General features: G+C 38.5%; 2 long non-coding RNA genes across 3 annotated transcripts; one reads left to right on the plus strand and one right to left on the minus strand.

The window, feature by feature from the left end:
* Positions 1-11,668: 11,668 nt before the first annotated feature.
* On the plus strand, positions 11,669-22,540 carry LOC104238835 (uncharacterized). 2 transcript variants are annotated; one of them, XR_011402821.1, is made up of 2 exons: positions 11,669-12,222; positions 22,229-22,540. It is a non-coding gene; the product is annotated as an uncharacterized lncRNA (long non-coding RNA). The 2 variants fall into 2 exon arrangements; XR_011402820.1 differs by having other exon boundaries at positions 11,669-11,989.
* Positions 13,004-13,724, minus strand: LOC138880298 (uncharacterized). The gene is made up of 2 exons (XR_011402822.1): positions 13,666-13,724; positions 13,004-13,137 (listed from the first exon to the last, which is right to left on the minus strand). It is a non-coding gene; the product is annotated as an uncharacterized lncRNA (long non-coding RNA).
* Positions 22,541-22,898: the final 358 nt, after the last annotated feature.

Here is a 22,898-nt window from a genome sequence, read left to right on the forward strand (position 1 = left end):
ATTGGTCCGTTAACCACCCGAAACTCACCCGAGGCCCTCGGAACCTCAACCAAATATGCCAACATATATCAAATCATCATTCAAACTTGTTCCAACCTTTGGGAAATTCAAAACAACATCAAAAAATCAAATCATAATCGGTTTCAAGCCTATGAATTATAAAAGTTCCAAATTCCGAATTCGATCAAAAAGTTTATCAAACCTCGTCCGAATGACCTAAAATTTTGCACACACATCACAAATGACACAACAGACCTACTCCAACTTCTGGAATTCCATTCCGACCCCTATATGAAATCTCACCTATCAACCAGAAAATGCCAAAATTCCAATTTCTCCAATTCAAGCCTAAACCTTCCATGAACCTCCAAAATACATTCCGAGCACGCTCCTAAGTCCCAAATCACCTAACAGAGCTAACCAAATCATAAAAATTCCAATCCGAGATTATATACTAACAAGTCAAAACTTGGTCAAACCTTTCAAACTTTTAAGCTTCAAACTGAGAACTGTTCTTCCAAATTCATTCTGATTACCCTGAAAACCAAAACCAACGATTTACATAAGTCATAATACATCGCACGAGGCTAGTCATGCCTAAGAACTGGCGAGCGAAGTGCAAAATCTCAAAACGACTGGTCGGGTCATTACAGCCCTAGACCGCAATTCCCTGTCAAACTTGAAGAAGAAATCAACTGAAAGTTTTAAGGAATATGCCATTAAAAAGGAGAGAGAAAACGGCTAGAGTTAAGCCACCCATGGATGACCATGAGCTAATCACTGACTTTCTTCAGGCTCAAGAGCCAGATTATTTTCAAAACATGATATCCGCAGTGGGCAAATCCTTCTCGGAAGCAATCAAAATTGGGTAAATGGTTGAGAATGGCCTTAAAGACAGGCACAATTATAAGTCAAGTAGTTCTTAAAGCCGCAACTCAGGCTGTCCAAATTGAATCTGATAATTTTAGTAACATGAATAAAAAGGATGAAGAAACTATGATGTTATCGGGGTCGAGAAGAGGACCCAGGAGAACATCTCAAAGGTATGAGCAGCCTCATCAAGTTTTTGATGATTCCCCTGAGCACTACTATCCACCTCAGAATCAACAATACTCTGTTGCTCCATCTCAGTATGTTGTCCAACCATCAAAATACCCTAGAAGGCGAGCACGAGCATCACAAAATCTCCACCAGCCTCTACAAAATGATCAAGTGCCCTATAACCCACATCCAAGCCAGGGGTATAGAGAGGAACAAAGGTTGAAAGATAATTTTACACCAATAAGAGAGTCTTATGGAAGCTTGTTTGAGAAATTAAAGCATTATGACATGATTGTGTCCATTCCTTCAAATAATGTGGACCCACATGCAAGAAGCTTTGACCCTTCTAAAAGGTGTAAATACCATTGTAATGCCCAAAGACACAATGTTTAAAGTTATCGGGATCTGAAAAGCGAAATAGAAAGGATGATCCAGGAAAAACTAATCGTGATCCAGGATAGTGACACTCAGAATATCACGCAGAATCCTTTACCTGCATATGATGATGCACACTATGTGGGGATGATGCGTGGTGACGTTGAGTATGAGAATCTTGCCGACTGAAATTGGCGAAGGCCATGGTGATTCTGATGAGCAAATTTGTGGCTAAATGTCAAGCTTAACAATTGAAAAGTCATTCTCTCCTCACTGGGAAGGAATCTTGGTAGCTTATTTTGATGTTTTTTCTATAATTTGGGTTATTTTAGGGTTGTGATCCAGATTTTATTTGTTTTATTGAGTCAAACCCTTATATCTCTCTATTTTGTTTGTGTGAGTCTTGTCTATCCGTTTTGTTGCTATTTTCACTAGCCGGGTTGTTTTAGGGTTGTAACACGAATTTTAGCTTGTTTGTCTTGTTGTTTACTCAATGAAATACAGTTTGTCCTTTTGTATCTTTCCATGTGTAGTTCTTTTCCCGCTAGTTTTAGTGACATGACATGCATGCAAAAATTTTGGCCTGATCTTAAAAAATTGATTTTAATCGAATTTGATAACTGAGGAAAAAGACACTTTGAGGATGAATAAAGAGTTGAAACACTTTGGAATTAAGCTCGAGTAAATTGATATAGAACTAGAATAGTCATACCCATGGAGTTTAAGGATATCTACCTTTGAATCATTGTGAAGGTCGGGTTCGAGGAAGAATCAATTGAAGTTTGGTGGAAAGTTTGACATTAATGGATGGAAAGCATTCTTCGACCATGACACACCAAGAAGACAGACATGCTCATCAATTTTGTGATCAAGAAAGGATACTATGATTAGCGTTCTTGAGGCTGGGAGGCCCTTTTTCTGGTATCCAAACGCTTTATACCCTTTGTTACCCTTTTTGAGCCTGTATTATTTTTTTTACCACCCTATTTTGGAATCACGTTTAGAGTCAAAAAAATGAATGAAATGAAAAAAAAATGAAAAGAAAAGTCTATGCCCCAAAAGTACAAATTGGGGCAACTCTTAGAAAGTTCAAGTGAAAAAGAGAAGAAAAGAGCAGTCAAAGGTCCATGCCCCTAGAAAATAAAAGATGGGGCAATTTGATTTTAAAAAAGGAAAAAAAGGGACATAGAAAAAGAAAGAAAAATGAAAAAAATTAGTTAGGTCAGACGTTTGAACTACATTTGACCTGATTCCTTTAAAAAGGGATACATAGGTAGCCTTACACGGTTCGGTCTAACCAAATAAGAATTCAAAAAAAAAATCCAGTATCTAAAACTGGGGCATGAGTTTGTTTTAGTTTTTGAAAGAGTCGATTCCAATAGTTGTAAGTATACAACCCATCATATTGAGTCTACTTTGAGCCTTTATGTCGTCCTTTCTTTCCAACCCTATCCAAAAACCTTTCAAATAAAGACCTCCTAATCATCCTTCAAGAATGTCAAGAGATATATGCAATGAGCAACAGTTGTCACACGACGCAGAACACTGTCAAGTTACTCACTCAAGAAACCAAAAGAAAAAGAAAAAGAAAAAAGAAAAAAAAATGAGAGACTCTTACTAGTGAAAACCCTCATAGACACTATAAGGTAACGGTAAGTATAAAAAATAAATGAGAGAGACTTATTGGTAGAAATCCCATGGGGCACCACTAGTCAAAAGTGAGTCGTGAAGCTGATGCAAAGAATTGGTATAAATAAGCTCGACTTCAAAGGTCATAAGAATGGTAAAAGGGAAGATTGAATTAGTTTAATAGATCGGCCGTCAAGTCCAAAATGCATATCATGATCATTAAGGCTAGTTATTGAAAAAAAAACTCTTCCTTCTGTCCTTCCCAACAAGGGCATTTCTTGTTAATACCGTTTCTTGCATCATTGTGTCCCTTTACTCAGAGTCAGTCCTTACCAAAACAAGCAAGAAAATATTTCAAAATCTGCTACCAGCTTTTTAGTTGCACAAAGTAAATTTGGCCAGCACACTCAGTTGTTACTATCAACAATGCCTTGAGTATTCATGCAAAGGCTCCCCAAAAAGACTCTTGTCAGCCTACTTGTCAAGCAAAGATAACTTGTGATTCTTTCTGACAGACAAATTGCTCAAAAGTAGGAAGTCATTCAAGATATCCGAAAAGGTCATCTAAGCAAAGATCTCCAATTGGGATAAGGCTTATTGAGCCGCAAATATAAATGGTAATGGGTGTGAAACAATCAAAGTTGGTATAGAACAAAAGTCTCTTGAGACCGACTCAAACTGATCGAGCAAAAGCCAAGCTGCTCAAGACTCAAGGCCACAAACCGACCACCACTTTCAAAACTAACAAAATTTTCTTTGTTTGAAAGGGAACAAAGCAGTGCAAGGAAAGTGGTTTCAAAAAAAAAGAAAAAAAAAGAGAAAAAGAAGAGAAGAGCCGACAAAGGGAAGTTTCTCAAATCTTTGGCTTTATTTGTCTTGCTAATGTGCATAAAATGTTGTCATTGCTCATCATATTTTTCCTCCTAGGATAAAAAGCCTTAGTCTGATGGATTTTCTCCCAATAAAAATCTTAGCCTGATGAATTTTTCTTCTAAGATAGGAAACCTAGTCTGATGAATTTTCTCCTAGGATAGAAATCTTAGTCTGATGACTCTTTCTCCTAAGATAACAAAAAAAGGACTTAGTCTGATGAATTTTCTCCTAGGATCGAAATCTTATTCTGATGAATCTTTCTCTTAAGATAAGTCACCGCGAAGGCATTCATAAACAGTTCTACCGTAGTTTTTAGCAGATAACCCCAATTTAGGTTTAATAGTACATCCCAACAAGGGACGACCATACTTGTTCAATTTATCTCTTTCAACTTGGATCCCATGAGGCGGACCTTGAAAAGTTTTAACATAAGCAGGAGGGATTCGCAGATCTTCCAGACGTAGAGTGCGCAGGGCTTTGAACCCAAAGATGTTACCTACAATGGAAGTAAACATGTTGGTAACAGAACCTTCTTCAAAAAGGTCTAAAGGGTAAGCTACATAAGCAATATATTTATCTTTTTCTCCAACAACACGCTCGATGCGGTAGCATCGCCCTTTGTAACGATCAAGGTTGGTAAGTCCATACAGTTGTCCATATACCAGTAGAAGATTCGGCAGCTACCGCGGCCCTTGCTTCTTCAGGTGGAACTCCAGGTTGAGGAGTTACTCGGAATGCTGCCAATATATCAGTATGCTTGGTTTGGTACTCAGGAGTATAATAAGTCAATTTGTACTCTTTAACACCAGCTTTGAATCCAACACTTGCTTTAGTCTCTGTTTGTGGTGACATAAATCCCTCCCTACAACTCATGAATTAAGAATTCTCACAACAACAAGGTCTACTCGACACGAATTCCGTGTTAATGAAACTTTTCACAGGAATCTTTCACAAAATTTCCAACTAATACTAATATTATCAACTAATCAGAATGTTTGATTATTAGACCATGGTATTTGATTTGCCAAATACATCATTATTGTATACTCTTTCATATATATAGCGCAACCCAATTTTTCTTTTTTACTTTTTTTTTTTTGAAATGGAAATACCTGACTAACCTAAATAATAAGAACTTCCCCCTTGACAGTGGTATATGTTGTATATGTAAATCCTAGATGTGAAAATATACGGAATTCCTCTATGAATCTATGAAAGGTATAAAAAAGAAAGAAAAACACAAAGAAAAGAATAGGCTAGGCATAAATCGATATGCTGAAATTGAAATCAAAAATAAATAAGAAGAGGAGCCAATTAGATACAAATAATGAATCGTAATAGAAATAGAAAATAAAGTTCAGGTTCGAATTCCATAGAATAGATAATATGGATGGGATTGTCTATAATGATAGACAAATGAAAGACTTTCTCAAGATTCTGATTCATCCACTTGAGATTTTAAAATTAAAATAGGTTGGGTGGGCTTGCAAATTCACTCAGTCTCAGTGAATAAGTAAACAATTGAATCGGTTCAATTGCATGGTGCCAACGAAATCGAGTGCTAATTCCCATTTTATTGAATTAACCGATCGACGTGCTAGCGGACATTTATTTTGAATTCGATAATTTTTGCAAAAACATTTCGACATATTTATTTATTTTATTATTATGAGAATCAATCCTACTACTTCTGGTTCTGGGGTTTCCACGCTTGAAAAAAAAAACCCGGGGCGTGTCGTCCAAATCATCGGTCCGGTACTAGATGTAGCCTTTCCCCCGGGCAAGATGCCGAATATTTATAACGCTCTGGTAGTTCAAGGTCGAGATAGTGTTGGTCAACCAATTAATGTGGCTTGTGAGGTACAGCAATTATTAGGAAATAATCGAGTTAGGGCTGTAGCTATGAGTGCTACAGAGGGTCTAACGAGAGGAATGGAAGTGATTGACACAGGAGCTCCTATAAGTGTTCCGGTCGGGGGAGCGACTCTGGGACGAATTTTTAACGTGCTCGGAGAACCTGTTGATAATTTAGGGCCTGTAGATACTAGTACAACGTCTCCTATTCATAGATCTGCGCCCGCCTTTATACAGTTGGATACAAAATTATCTATTTTTGAAACAGGAATTAAAGTAGTAGATCTTTTAGCCCCTTATCGCCGTGGAGGAAAAATCGGACTATTCGGGGGAGCTGGAGTGGGTAAAACAGTACTTATTATGGAATTGATTAACAATATTGCTAAAGCTCACGGGGGCGTATCCGTATTTGGCGGAGTGGGTGAACGTACTCGGGAAGGAAATGATCTTTACATGGAAATGAAAGAATCTGGAGTAATTAATGAAGAAAATATTGCAGAATCAAAAGTAGCCCTAGTTTATGGTCAGATGAATGAACCGCCGGGAGCTCGTATGAGAGTTGGTTTGACTGCCCTAACTATGGCGGAATATTTCCGAGATGTTAATGAGCAAGACGTACTTCTTTTTATTGACAATATCTTCCGTTTCGTCCAAGCAGGATCCGAAGTATCGGCCTTATTGGGTAGAATGCCTTCCGCTGTGGGTTATCAACCCACCCTGAGTACCGAAATGGGTTCTTTACAAGAAAGAATTACTTCTACCAAAGAAGGGTCCATAACCTCTATTCAAGCAGTTTATGTACCCGCAGACGATTTGACCGACCCTGCTCCTGCTACGACATTTGCACATTTAGATGCTACTACCGTACTATCAAGAGGATTGGCTGCCAAAGGTATTTATCCAGCAGTAGATCCTTTAGATTCAACGTCAACCATGCTTCAACCTCGGATCGTTGGTGAGGAACATTACGAAACCGCCCAAAGAGTTAAGCAAACTTTACAACGTTACAAAGAACTTCAGGACATTATAGCTATCCTTGGATTGGACGAATTATCCGAAGAGGATCGTTTACTCGTAGCAAGAGCGCGAAAAATTGAGCGTTTCTTATCACAACCCTTTTTCGTAGCAGAAGTATTTACCGGTTCTCCAGGGAAATATGTTGGTCTAGCAGAAACAATTCGAGGATTTCAATTGATCCTTTCCGGAGAATTAGATGGTCTTCCTGAACAGGCCTTTTATTTGGTAGGTAATATCGATGAAGCTACCGCGAAGGCTATGAACTTAGAAATGGAGAGCAATTTGAAGAAATGACCTTAAATCTTAGTGTACTGACCCCTAATCGAATTGTTTGGGATTCAGAAGTGGAAGAAATTGTTTTATCTACTAATAGCTTTGAACCAATGACTCCCGCCGTATGAAAGCAGTACTCTAACCACTGAGTTAAGTAGGTCATTTATCATCCCAAAGAGAACCAAATGAAACCCATCCTGTCGATGGATTATAAATATCATATTACTTAATAAGCAATACTAATCTAAGGAATACCGCTCAAAGAGATCAAAGATTGTTGATGTTGGATCATGGAATATTTATCTTGACAAGAATTTATCTACATGATAAAATATGTATCACAAGCACTAAGGGCTATAGCTCAGTTGGTAGAGCAACTCGTTTACACGCGCGCCAATGTTTTTCAAGGGAGTTCATCATACAATCAGAAAAATTGATCTTGTTGAGAAATCGATGTCTTACTCCATAACTTTGAGGGAACCATAGCCTGACAAAGAGTTCGGTCCAATTTGGACGCCCATTTAGGAGGTGCCAAACAGACCCCATCATTGATTTGAGATCTTGATAAGGTGAATACCCAGTCTATTCAATGCTAGGCATAATGAGTATAAGGACCTCAAAAAAATCTCTTTTCGTCATATGAACTTTAAGGTGTATGAAGTTTCATATTTGATTTTTTCAGCAGAACGATAGAGACTTCATTTAACTTAGGTTGATCTAGGCCAGAGACAGACCTACGTCAAGATAATCCCACCTTTGAAACACTTTGGTAATGCTCCCAAATAATGAATCAGAGCACATGGAGCCATTTCCTTATCTTTTTTTCTGTCAAGAAAAAAAATGGCAGACTAACTGATATTTATATCAGTTAATGAAAGAGCCCAATGCAAAAAAAATGCATGTTGGGTCTTTGAAACAGTTCAGATCATTTTAATAATAATAAGTTTGACCTGTTTTACCGAGAAGGTCTACGGTTCGAGTCCGTATAGCCCTATAAAAATGCAAAATCCAAAAAATTCTATAATTTTCATTTCTTCATTATTATTTCTTGCTTGTAACTAAGTGAAATCCAATTATTCCTATAAGTTTACTCACGGCAATCGTTTAAGCAGATGAAAGAAAAAATGCATATCAACGGATCCAATCGATATTGATTTTTTCAATTGCGGATAAAGAAACCAACCTTTCGTCATTAATCTTCGGAGGCGAATTACATATTCATATCCACAATAAAAGAATTAGTGAGACTCCCTTTCTTTTGATATCCCCAATCTTATTGAGTTGTGGAAGTCAAATCATTTCACGGGCCTGGTGAAATGAAAAACTACGAAGAGGAATTCACATGGATTTAGGAAGGGCCTGCTGTATTTGTGTACAAGCTAAAGTTTTTTGAAAAACGAATACCTTTGGTCACTTTCATTGTCAAATAGGCTTTTCCTTCGTATACCTTACTTACCTCGACCTAGCGAAGCACAACACGAAAAAGGCAGTCCTCTTTTTCTGTATTCAACCAAGAAAAACCCCGTCACCTGGATTCGAACCCTAATACTATTATTAAATAATAATAATAAGGAATATACCAACACAAGATCTTCTAAATCTTGAGATGGAATATACCAACACAAGATCTTCTAAATCTTGAGATGGAAATTCCTATACATTCTCTTCTATTTGATTACTTATTCTATTCTAAATCACTAAGAAAAAATAAGAAAAAAGGAAAAAAGACCTCCTGATTCTATTTATAGAAAAAAAAACAGAAATCTTTAAAGAATTTCTAATTAAAGAAGAAATAAGATAAGTAATTAATTTAGAATTCCCTGTCTTTAGAGAAAATCCTATATGAAAACAAGAGAATTTGTATAAAAGTAATATATAGTTAGAAGGTTCTACTAACAAAATAAAATGAAAATAAGTATAACGGAAATAAAATCGGATTCCAGTCAATGAATCTTGCAATGAGAATGCCCTACAATAAACCAACAAACAAAGCAAACTAGACGGTTCGATCAATTATTTTGACTAAATATTTATGGATGACTTGACAATTCCAATTCGAATCGACCAATCAAATCTGGTATATTTTCCACGTTCATAGGAGTGCGTTTATGTTTCTGCTTTACGAATATGATTTTTTTGGGCATTTCTAATAATATCTATCTTTGTTCCTATTTTTGGCATTTTTAATTTCCGGAGTGTTAGCCCGGATTAGCAAAGGGTCGGAGAAACTTTCTACTTATGAGTCGGGTATAGAATCAATGGGCGATGCTTGGTTACAATTTCGAATCCGTTATTATATGTTTGCTCTAGTTTTTGTTGTTTTTGATGTTGAAACGGTTTTTTGAAAACTTAGTCTTATGAACTTTCTCATAAGATATAAATCTTAGTCTGATGAATCTTTCTCCTAAAACCAAAAAAAAAACTAGTCTGATGAATCTTTCTCCTAAGATAAACATCTTAGTCTGATGAATCTTTCTCCTAAGATAGAAAACCTAGTCTGATGAACTTTCTCGTAGGATAGAAATCTTAGTCTAATGAATCTTTCTCCTAAGATAGAAAACTTAATCTGATGAATCTTTCTCCTAGGATAAACGTCTTAGTCTGATAAATTTTTATCCTAAGATAGAAGACCTAGTCCGATGAACTTTCTCCTAGGATAGAAATCTTAGTCTGATGAATCTTTCTCCTAAGATACCCAAAAAAGAAGAAAAAAGACCTAGTTTGATGAACTTTCTCCTAGGATCAAAATCTTAGTCTGATAAATCTTTCTCCTAAGATAGAAAACCTAGTCCGATGAATTTACTCCTAGTGTAAACGTCTTAGTCTGATGAATTTTCTCCTAGGATAATAATTTTTTTTAAAAAAGGGGAAGTCTAGATTTGAAAAAAAGGTCAATTTTTGGTTATTAATCTTTAGTTTTCTTGAAATCAGGGGTCTCACCTGAAGAATAGGGTCCATTTTTTACTTTAATCAAGCTTAGTTTATAGTTTTCTGCAAGCTCAATCTTAAATCTAGGAGACACACTTCCTAGTCTAGGTCATTCGAGTTTTTTTATTAGCAGATGCATTTGCAAGTCAAAATTTTCTTGGTTTTACTCACAGGAGACGCACATCCTAGTCGAGTCTTCAATTTTACTCTCATCGTTGCATCATTTATCAATAGCATAGGTGATTTATATTCCTGTTAATAACTCACAAACCTTCCTAGTGCAAACTGGAGCAGAAAAGTTTCTTTGTTTTGTCTGTTTTGCTGTAGTATCAGGCGCCCACCTGGAGAACGAGGGTATTTATTTCAAGAGTTTCAAGTTTTAAGTCGGTAGCAGACACCCACTTGGAGAACGAGGGAACTTATTCTAGAATTCATTTCAGAGTCATTTGAAGTTTCAAGTCAGTAACAGGCGTCCACCTGGAGAATGAGGAAATTCATTTCAAATTCCAATCAGAGATAGCAAGATCCCTCCTGAAGAATAGGGGCAACCTCCAGTACTGTTGTCAATTCAAGTTAGAAGTAGAAGAAGCTCGCCTCAAGAATGCGGGTCGATAAGGGTTCGAGATAACCAAAAGAAGTCTCAGTCAAGAATAAAAGAAAGGAAAAAAAATGAATCCAAAGTGCAGAAGCGGAGAAAAGATGTGGACTACTCAAGACATAATTGAAGACACAAGTTCTGCATGTCCCGTCTTGATCTGAAAAAGCTGAAGAAAAATAAATCAACACCTGCAGCTAGCAAGCATGAGGGTTCAAATCAAAAGTCTGCATTAAGCACCATTCACGACTCAAGATCAAGTTTCGGAAGACTTATAGATAGGAATCTTGTAACTCATAGCTGATAGGCTTGTTTAGGTTTTTTAGATTTTGATTTTGATGTAATAATAGGACCGCGGACTAGAGCCTCAACGGGACCTCACTCGACTCTCCAACTCATCACTCCACCATTCTCCTTGAACAACACGCGACCTGATTCCCTTATAATCTGAGATATGTAGGTTGTTCAAAACTAGGACTCGGTTGCACCTTTTTCTTTTATTTTCTTCCTATTTTGAATAACGATATGGTCAAAAATTAGTCACATGGCTCACTTTATCTTTGTCTGAAAATTCTTCATGTTTCCAAACAAGGAGGTGCAGTTGTGAGCACCTAATTTTTTACTATATTTGAGTTTTTCATCACCTTTTAGTTTGTAAATATATTTTAAGTTTAATTTACATATTTTAGATCTTATTTATACTTTTATATATTTTACCTTAAGAAAATTGAAAACAATAAAAAAAGAGACACATTTTTAAGATAAGTTTTATCTTTATTTACAAAGAAAGAAAATGTTTTCCAAAAAAAATATTAGTTTGATAAGTAAATTTTGAGTCATTAGTATTTTATCGTGCTATTTCAAGTTTAGGAATAGTACTTTTATTTTTTCATCTATTAATCAATAAAAGAAAATCAAAATCACAAAAAAAGGAAAGAAATTTAATTTGGACTATTTCTCCAAAAGTCTTGCTTTTTTCAAATGTCCAAGTCATAAGCCCAAATTGGGCCAAACCTGAGCCCGATAATCAATAAACCATCAGATTTCCTCCCACCCAAAACCCTACATCTTTTATATATCTTATTCTCTAATTCCAAGACAAGCTAAGACCTAAAATCCCTAGGACCCTAACGGCGGAGGACCCAAGAGAACTCTTGGATCTCTTTCTCACTTTACCTGACTTGGCTGCCCCTTTCCCTTGTACCCATTTCCACCTTTTTGCATTATAATTTTATAGATTACACATAACAGATCTTGGGGAGTTGGGGAGTTAGGCAAGGGAAAAGCGGATAAAAGGGATTTGAACACAGGCAATAGACGAAGGCTAACTCGTCACAGATCTAGCAGCAGCCAGCTCGAGCTTTCAACCAAAGTTTTAAACAAGTTGAAAATTCTCTAAATCCGGTGAGCTTTCGAAACTGTTGACATTCGTCAAAATTGGTTGATTTCAACTGGTTTTTCTTTTAAAAAAAAAAAAACAAAGTTGAACTCTGTTTTTGCCAATTTGTATCAAAATTGGGATGTTGAAATCGTTTGACGTCGCTGACGAGGTTCGTACGAGTTGGTGTGTCGGGTTTCAAACGTGGTCCCTTTTGCGGTTGAAATTTTGTTGTCGATTTCTAAGCTTTGATCCATCGGTTAGTCATTCTGTTCGACTTTTTGATTTGGAGTTTTATCCCATCAATATTGAAAGAATGTTTTCAGATACATTTTAATTTGCTAGTATGTTTGAATTTGCTAGTTGGATCTTCTTCTTTTCTAGTGCTCAGTTTTCATTTTTTTTATATATTATGTCTCTGTGTTAGAGTATAGAAGGGTTAATGTCAGCTAGTTAGTTGCAACATTTCAATTAAAATAATTGCATGATACTGCACAAATATGATTAATTTATAGGATATATTTTACAAAATTAAAATGTTAATATCACTCAACTTCATTGTAAAATTGTTGTTCTAGTATGTGAAGTGTAAATCTTTCAGTCCTTTAAAGCAACGAAGTTCTTCTTTGAAACGCCGAATATGTCTAGCCTGACAAATTTAGGAAAAAGATTCATCGCTAGCTTTGCTTCTAGATATAAGTAATTAATTAATAATCATTGTGGCTATGGGTACGGTTCCCTTGGAATGGTCACGATATGTAATTCCAATTCGCAATTCGGATGTGCATTTTATGTGACCCAACCCCAATTTCTAACAATAATAATAAAATAAACATGTTGTAAATCGCGGGTATGGTTCCCGTGACACGATTCGCAATGTGTATAAAATATACGAGTGCACGATATCATGTCTTGTTTCAGAAATAATTCCCTAAATAAATAAAAGCGGTTATAAAGTTAAAAATGTACAATAGGTTTTAAACATGTAATAAATTAGATAATTAACCAATTATTAATAGTTGAGCGACCGTGCTTGAGCTTGCTGGGCAAAATGCATACACGCATGGGGGACATAATCCATCAACTCAACAGCCTTTGTCATAGCTATCGTCCTTGAAGTTTTACACTTTGAGGGCGGTGATTTTGAGCTACGTTGCAGATGCTTCGAGCAGTCCTGCACAATTGAGATTCAAAAGTGTGAACATCAGATGGTTGGGCTTATGGTGACATTGGAATGCATAAACGCAGGCACAACATGTTGCAGCATGTGAGAGCTGTTGGTTCGCTAACAGTTGCTTCTGTTTTACCGTCCAAGAGGACAACTATGAATCTAGGCAATGGTCATTTTGGATAAACGACCCAGCACATGCTCAAGATGCAGCAAATGGATTCAGATTACATGAGTGTACATTTGGTATATGTTCCATAGGGTTTACAAAGTCGAACAAGGCTGCAATTGTCACCCATTATGATCGGTTAACGAATTGTTCATTTTAGATCAAATGTGATATCAAGGTTGAGTTTAATGCTCAACATTGATACTACGTGTCATGTAAAAGTCAACTTTTATCACTTTCATTATGATTAGACCACCTGACAATGTATTTTTTTATTTTAATTTATATATATATATAAACTAGCCTTAGGCGCTTGCCTAGTGGATTGCAAAAAAAAAAATCACGGAACTCGGGAGTGCTCATACCTTCTCTCGGGTTAACAGAATTCCTTACCCGGTCTTCTATGTTCGCGGACCAATAAATAGAGTCACTTTCCTCGATTTGGGATTCTAAAATAAATCGGTGACTTGGGACACCATAAATTATTCCAAGTGACGACTCTGAATTTAAATAAATAATCTTATTTCGATCAATGTCACTTTAATTGGAAAAACTCCATATCCTCATTCAGGGAAAAAAAGGTGTGACAAATCACATTTGGATCATCTTGAGGAACATTTGATCTACTTTGCCATGCTGATAAAGTATCCGCCGTTTCATCTAGAATCTCCCAAGCTTCCGCATATGGCGTGGTCATGAAATTTTCAGCGGCAAGTTGGTTGACCATGCATTGATTGGTAGTATTGATCCCCCTATAGAAAGTTTGTTGAATCATAGCCTCCGTCATATCATTGTTTGGGCACTCTTTCATCATAGTTCGGTACCTCTCCCATATCTCATGCAAAGGCTCATTGGGTTCTTATTTGAATGCTAGAATCTCGTCTCTAAGAGTAGCCATATGCCCGAAAGAAAAGAACTTGGCAATAAATTTCTCCGCCAATTCATTCCATGTATGGATAGAATAGTTTGGCAGTATCTCTAACCAATCCAAGGCCTTCCCCCGTAGAGAGAAGGGAAATAGCCTCAACCGTAAAGCATCCTCGGAGACATTTGTCTGTTTACTCCCCATCAAGTGTCCAAAAACCCCTTCAAATGATTGTACGCATTTTGATTCGGAGCACCGGTGAAGAATCACGTTGCTCTAGCAATGTGAGCATAACATTTCTGATTTGAAAGTTGCCCGCCCTAATGTAGTGCGGGACTATGACACTTGCATACCTTTCATTCGGCAACACCCGGTGTGGAGCCGCTCTTTGTGGAGGTGGGGGTGGAACGGGAACATTGTCTTAAGGCGGTCGACCTCATCTATTTGCTTGAAGTTCAAGAGGAACCTCTTCAACTTGATCATCTTCCACGTCCACATCCCTCATAGGCATGTTTCTGAGTGGATCATTGTTGTTGAGAGTCATTGTTTTACCTACAATTATTTCACCAAAAAGATTAGTAACATGGAAGGAAAAGAAGACAATTCACACACAAAACTAAATATATATAGCTAAATTCATCTTTCGCTCCCCGGCAATGACGCCAAAAAATGATCTCGTCCAAGTCACATCTTTATTCGAGGTTATGAAACGGTCTATGCAATAGTAATACCCAACAGAGTCGGGGTCGAATTCCACAGGGAGCTATACGAATGAGATTTAGGAGTATATATTATGGTGAATAAGCTTGAACTATCTTAGATTGTACTTTCACAAATATGGTTGTTTCGAGGCCTAATTTGAACTAAGATTGCAATACAAATAATTGAAACTAAAAAATTGTGTTTTTGTTGGCATTTTCAAATAATGTAAAAGGCTTAGGGAACCTTCTCCTAGGTGTTTGCCTAACGGGTTGTAAACTTTATATCTTGTTTCGTTGGTCGGGGTGTATTATAGCTATCAACACTCAATTACCCACTCAATACCTCTCGGTAAGAGAGTAATTTTGCCCACTTTGGCTTTCTCAAGTCCAAATGGGTACTAAACCAAATAGTTGATAAAATGCTCAAATCGAGTTTTCTATCTCTAGGTTCAACCCTTTATTGGGGACTACCAATCTCTTGATTTCATCCCAAATTCTTGTTAGCCAAGTTTTCCTAGACTAAGTCACTCTTTCTCAAGTAGAAACCAAGTCAAATAGGCATAAACTAATATTTGCAACCATTAATTCTACAATTAAAAGCAAGAACAAGGCAAAATAATAAAAATCCAACCATAAACAACCCATAAATTAAACAACCATTAGGTTTACACACTAGGGTTGAGTCACAACCCTAGTAAAAAATCTAACTACTCATAATGGGTAAAGAAGAAAATAAAGAAGAAAAGATGATAAAACTCATATTGAAAGATTAAAAGATAAAAATCCAATGTTAAATCACCAAAGTAATCTAAAGTTGCCTAAAGCAGTAAGGAAAAACGACTATAGGAGTTTCAATATTCAAAACTTGACCTAATTTCATGAAACTAGTCTATTTAAACAAAGATGAAAATTTTAGACAAAATTGCCCTTTCGGAGGTTCTGCGGCCACATAATTCCATGTGCGGTCCACACTTTGCTTTAGACATGACAGGAGTGGAATTTGCGGTCGCACAATTCTAGAATGTGGCCGCATGTCAAATGTTCTACAGTCCGCACAAATCTTGGTGCGGCTGCATAGGGCTCTTCTGTGGATCGCACAGTTCAGAGTGCGACTACGTAGTTGACTTCTGCTGCCGCACAATAATTGTGTGGCCCGCATTCTCCATTGAACATGAAGTGAGACTTCTTTGAACTTTAACTCTAGCATAACTTCTGCGGCCGATCCGCATTTGTCACTTGGACTCTGCTGGATTTCGTTCACATTTTGCGGCAGCAAAGGGAAATCTATGGTCCGCACTTGGGCCTTTATGCTTGATTTTTGTCCTTGAATTCAGATCACTCCTTTTTGAGTTGGATTTCATCTTTGTGACTCATTTTTCAATAATCTAGCAATTAAGCAGATTTCATCAGTTTTTGGGAATAAAATTAAGCATTTTTAGACTAAAACGAAAGCTAAAAGGTGCTAATAAATATTCAAAATCCCCACTTATCAACCGATGCCATGAGGTGCTGCGGAACATGGGGATAGTTGAGACCAATCAGGTCGATTTTGTTGTGTTTCAGATGATGGGTTCCGCCAAGAGATGGTGGAAGGATTTTGTAACGAGCAGACCAGTTGGGTCGCCTGCACTTACTTGGAACCAGTTCTCTCAGATATTTCTTACGAAGTTCCTTCATGTCACACTGAGACAGGAATATCGCAGGCAATTTAAGCATCTCGAGCCGGGCAGTATTTCAATCACTTAGTATGAGACCCGTTTTGTGGATCTAGCCCGTAATGCTATTCTTCTACTTCCTATTGAGGGACTTGCTTAGCTTATCAAGTTGCAGATGGCCAAGAAGACCAAGAGTGACATTTCTTTTCAGACAGCTGCCAGTGTCGTTAGGCGAGTCGAGATGGTTCTTGCACAGGGGGGAGGTCAGGGGTCTGATAAGAGGCCTCATCATTCCGGTGGGTTCAGTGGGTGCCTTATCTGGAGGTAGGGGTATTTTTCATTGAGGCCATCCTCCCAGGCCATTTCATTCGGCACTCCAGGCATCCCACAGTGCTTCAGGTGGTCGCGGCCCTCATATGTCTCATTCCGACCAACTAGCCTACAGTGCACCACCAACTCTTATTAGTGCACCTGCGCTCCAGAGCTTTCAGGGTGGTTACTCAGGTCAACAGGATCAGTTTCAGGGTCAGTAGTCACAGCAGCCGAGGTCCTGTTATACTTGTGGCAATCCAAGGCACATTGCTAGATATTGCCCTCGGTCATCGAGCAACTCACAACATCAGGGTTCTCGTGCCATGGTCCCGGCACCGGGTGATTCAACGCCCGCTCAGCCAGCTAGAGGTAGGGTTCAGGCAGCTAGAGGTGGAGGTTAGGTCATTAGAGGTGGATGCCAGCCAGCTAGGGCCTGTCCTAGAGATGTAGTTCAGAGTGGTGGGGCCAGCCCCGATGCTATGCATTTTTAGCCAGACTTGAGGTTGAGTCATCTGACGCTATTATCACAGGTACTATTTCAGTTTTCCGTAGAGATGTTTCAGTTCTATTTGATCCAGGCCCTACTTATTCCTACATGTCATTGTATTTTACTTCATATTTGGTTGTGCCTCATGATTCTTTGAGTGTTCCTATGTATGTGTCCCCACCTGTGGGAGATGCTATTGTTGTAGATCGTGTTTATCGTTCGTATGTGGTTACCATTGGGAGTCTTGAGACTAGTGTAGATCTTCTACTTCTCGATATGGTAGATTTTGATGTTATCTTGGGTATGGATTGGTTGTCACCTTATCACACTATATTGGATTGTCATGCCAAGATGGTAACCTTAGCCTTGCCGGCTTTTCCTCGATTAGAGTGGAGAAGAGCTCCTGGCCATCCTACCAGTAGGGTTATCTCTTATGTGAAGGCTTGGCATATGGTCGAGAAGGGGTGTCTACCTTATTTGGCTTATGTCTGTGATTCTAGTGCGGATGTTCCTTCCATGGATTCGGTACCAGTTGTTTGTGAGTTTCCAGAGGTGTTTTCTATAGACCTGCCGAAGATGCCACCCGACAGAGATATTGACTTTTGTATTGATTTGGCTCCGGGCACCCAGCCCATTTTTATTCTGCCATACTGTATGGTCCCGCCAAAGTTGAAAGAACTGAAGGAGCAATTACAAGATTTTCTTGATAAGGGCTTCATTAGACCTAGTGTCTCACCTTGGGTGCGCCTGTGTTATTTGTGAAGAAGAAAGATGAATCGATGAGGATGTGCATAGATTATCGACAGTTAAACAAAGTCACCATCAAGAACAAGTATCAATTGTCGAGGATTGATGACTTATTTGATCAGCTTCAAGGCGCCAAAGTGTTTTCAAAGATTTATTTAAGGTCTGGCTACCATCAGTTGAGGATTAGGGCATCTGATGTCCCTAAGACAGCTTTTCGGACTCGATGTGGGCATTATGAGTTTCTAGTTATGTCATTTGGGTTGACAAATGCCCCAACAGCATTCATGGATTTGATGAAATGGGTGTTCAAACCCTATTTGGATTCCTTAGTGATTGTGTTTATTGATGATATCTTGATCTACTCCCACAGTCGAGAGGAGCATGAGCAGCATCTTCGGATCGTACTTCAGACTCTGAGGGACAACCAGTTGTATGTTATGTTTTCAAAATGCGAGTTTTGGTTGGACTCAATCGCTTTCTTGGGCCATGTAGTATCGGCAGAGGACATTCAGGTGGATCCTAAAAAGATTGAGGCAGTTCCGAAGTGGCCTAGACCCACTTTAGCTACAGATATCCGGAGTTTCTTGGGCTTGGCGGGTTATTACCGTCGGTTTGTGCATGAGTTTTCATCTATAACAGCCCCTTTGACCAGGTTGACCCAGAAGGATGCCCCGTTCAAATGGTCAGATGAGTGTAAGGTGAGCTTTCAAAAGCTCAAAACTGCTTTGACTATGGTGTCAGTGTTGGTGTTGCCCACAAGTTCAAGATCTTACACGGTATATTGTGATGTATCTCGTATTGGACTTGGTGTGATATTGATGCAGGATGACAAGGTGATTGCATATGCGTCACAGCAGTTGAAGGTTCATAAGAATAATTATCATGTTCATGATTTAGAGTTGGCAACCATCATTCATGTGCTGAAAATTTGGAGGCACTATCTTTACGGTGTGCCGTGTCAGGTATTCACGGATCATTGGAGCTTGCAGTATTTGTTCAAACAAAAGGAGCTCAATTTCATGCAGAGGAGATGGTTGGAGCTATTGAAAGACTATAATATCACCATCTTGTATCATCCCGGGAAGGCCAATGTGGTTGTCGATGCCTTGAGTAGAAAGTCAGTGTGTATGGGCAGCCTTGCATACATTCCAGTCAGTGAGAGACCGCTTGCATTAGATGTTCAGTCCTTAGCCAATCAGTTTGTGAGGTTGGATGTTTCAGAGCCCAGTCGTGTTCTAGCTTGTACAGTCGCTCGGTCTTCTTTATTTGAGCGTGTCAGGGAGCAGCAGTATGATGACCCTCAATTGTTTGTCCTTAGAGACATAGTGCGGCACGGTGGTGCCAAGCAGGTTAGTGTTGGAGATGTGGAGTTTTGAGGATATAAGGTCGTAGATGGACGTTGTGAGTTGATTCTTGAGTAGGCCCACAGTTTCCGGTATTGTACTCATCCGGGTGCCGCCAAGATATATTAGGACTTGCGGCAACATTATTGGTGGAAGAGGATGAAGAAAGATATAATTGCATATGTATCTCAGTGTCTAAATTGTCAGCAAGTTAAGTATAAGTATCAGAGATCTAGTGGTTTGCTTTAGAAGTTAGAGATTCCTGAGTGGAAGTAGGAGCGTATCACTATGGATTTCATTGTTGGACTCCCACGGACTCAAAGGAAGTTCGATGCAATTGGCTGACCAAGTCAGCGCATCTCATTCCTATGGCAGTTACCTACTCTTTAGAGCGGTTGGCTGAGATTTAATCTATGAGATCGTCCGTCTTCATGATGTGCTCGTGTATCATTTTTGATCGAGGTACGCAGTTCACTTCGCACTTCTGGAAGGCACTACAGCGTGAGTTAGGTACGCAAGTTGAGTTGAGCACAACATTTCATCCTCAGACAAACGGACAGTCCGAGCACATTATTCAGATATTGGAGGATATGCTACACGTTTGTTTTATAGACTTTGGAGGTTCTTGGGATCAGTTCTTGCCACTTGCAGAGTTTTCCTACAATAATAGCTACCAGTCGAGCATTCAAATGGCTCCCTATGAGGTATTATATACGGGTTCCTCCTTAGTAAGGTGTTTAAGTTCTTCAAAGTCCCCTTTGGACAAGCTAAAGTGGGCACCTGTAAGCAAACCTTCTCCAAGAACACCCTCGGTGAATGGGTAGAGATTTAGTACAAAATGCCTTGGATAAGGTCAAGATTATTCAGGATCGACTTTCCATAGCCCAGTCCAGACAGAAGAGTTATGCTGACCGTAGAGTTCGTGATATTACATTCATGGTCGGAGAGAGGGTATTGCTCTGGGTTTCACCCATGAAGGGTGTGATGAGGTTCGGAAATAAGGGCAAGTTGAGCCCTAGGTATATCAGACCTTTTGAGATTCTTTAGAGAATGGGTGAGGTGGTTTACAAGCTCGTATTGTCACCTAGTTTATCAGCAGTTCATCCGGTGTTCCATGTGCCCATGCTTCGAAAGTATCACGATGATCCATCCCATGTGTTAGATTTCAACTCTGTCCAGTTGGACAAGGATTTGACTTATAAGGAGAAGTCGGTGGCTATTCTAGCACGAAAGGCTCATTAGTTGAGGTCAAATAGTTATCCTTCAGTTCGAGTGCAGTGGAGAGGTCAGCCCGTCGAGGTAGCTACTTGGGAGTCCGAGTCAGACATGCGGAGTAGATATCCTCACTTTATACCAGTCTAGGTACTTTTCTATGTTCGTTCGAGGACGAACGGTTGTTTTAAATGTAGAGAATGTGATGACTCAATATGTTGCATCTCGCGTTTTTGTACATTAAAGTTTCGTCTTCAGTTAATTGACGTAGACTCGGGGATGAGATTATCTTGAGATTATGAGCATTTTTGCTATTTGTAACAAGCGATAATTAAGTGTTGTGAAATATAAAGGGTAAACGAATCAAAGAAAATGAGTTTTATTGAAGGTTGTCGATTTAGAATAAAATACGGCCCGAGCTACAATACCCGGTATTTATAGATTAGTGTCATACAAGGTACCCCATGACCACGATAGTATGATACATAAAGTGTGTTAAAAGTGAGTAGTATTTTAAGTAATTTGAGATAATTCCTAATTATGTGAGCAATTGGTTAATTATTGGGTAACATAATATTACCTAATTAACTAAGGAATTATGGGAAAAAGATTAACCCCCCCCCGAACGTGGCAGCACCCCCATAACATTTAAGTGACTCTTAAGTCTTGCATAGATGGCATATTTTAAGTAATTAGGTGGCTTAGTCATCCACTAAGTGGGACACACCCACTAAAGACTTTCTTATAATTAGTAAGATATTACATGCCATCAAGTTTACTTCATGTTTCTGCAAGGTGAATTCATGTGTGCTTTACAAATCCAATTGAATCTCCTATGCAAAGAGAGTGGGTTCATGAAGCAAATCAATTCCAAACCAAATAGAGATAACGTTGGTTGTTGATTCTGTAAAGCGTGAATTGCCAATTCTAAGAGAATCGGTTTAGGTATGTTAAGGCTAAGCCCTTCCTTCATTTTGACATGATCTTGTAACTACATGAGTTTGATAATGAGGCATAAAGAGAAGTTCATATTCCTGAACTTATATACATTATCTTAGTCTCATAAATTATAGTATTCTCCCTTATCGGGACTTTATATTCAATCGAGTATTGTCTTCTTCCAGTCAAGAGAGAAGAGGTTTTATATATATATATATATATATATATATATATATATATATATATATATATATATATATATATATTTTCACCACCATCGAGCTATAATCGATAGGCAGCAACCTCTAATCAGATGGTAAGTTATATACCGAGCCTACTATGGCTGAACATCTATGAGCGAGCCCAGTATGGCTGAGATATAGAGCCTAGCATGGCCGAACGCCTATGAGCGAGCCTACTACGGCGGAGCAGTTATATGTTCCGAGCCTTATAGGGCCGGACATTTATTTTACTTACTATATTGAGAGAGTTGAGTCAGTATCAGCAGGTAAGTATATCTCCAGATCATCTTTGACTCCCAGTTACTTTGAGTTATTGTATTATCAGTTCAGTTTCAGCTTTTAGTTATTTTGTTGCCTTACATAATTGGTACATTATTTCGTACTAACGTCCCTTTTTCTTGGGATGCTGCATTTCATGCATGCAGGTTCAGACAGACAGACGGGTAGACCTCCTCAGTAGGTGTTGCCCGAGTTCAGCTTTATCGGTAAGCTTCACGTCCTTCGGAGTTGTAGGGTCTAGAGTTTTGTGTACATCTATTGTATATATGTATATATGTTATGGGTAGTCGGGGCCGGAACAAAGTACATCCATCGGTAGAGGCTTATAGACATATCTTGTCAGTTAGTGCAGTATGTTGGGCTTGTAGGCCTTGTATGTATATTTTGTTGGTTTGTCAACTGTAATAGTTATGACGGTCTTGTCGGCCCAGCTTTATATTGATGTTTAGTCAGCGTTAGTCTCTGTTCAATTTTATATTTTGCATCGCAAATTGTCTTGCAATGTGGCCCCATGGCCAAAGTATGACATTATATGTTCAAAGTCCCTTAATTGCAAGTTGGTACTCAAGGATAGGTGAGGCACCGGGTGCCGATCTCGCCCCCTAGGTTCAGAACGTGATAAATATGGTATCAGAGCAGTTTAGGGAGTCTACAAGTCGTGCCTAGTAGGGACTTGTTTATAGATGTGTTGTACACCACATTATAAGCAGGGGACTACAAGGCATTTAGGAGTTGGTTACCCTTCTTTCAAATCTAAATCGTGTTGTAGAACTGGGTTATAGGAAATTTGAGTTAAACTTTGTTATACCTCTTTTT

Source organism: Nicotiana sylvestris, chromosome 10 (assembly GCF_000393655.2).
Source record: "Nicotiana sylvestris chromosome 10, ASM39365v2, whole genome shotgun sequence".
NCBI classification, from domain to species: Eukaryota; Viridiplantae; Streptophyta; class Magnoliopsida; order Solanales; family Solanaceae; genus Nicotiana; species Nicotiana sylvestris.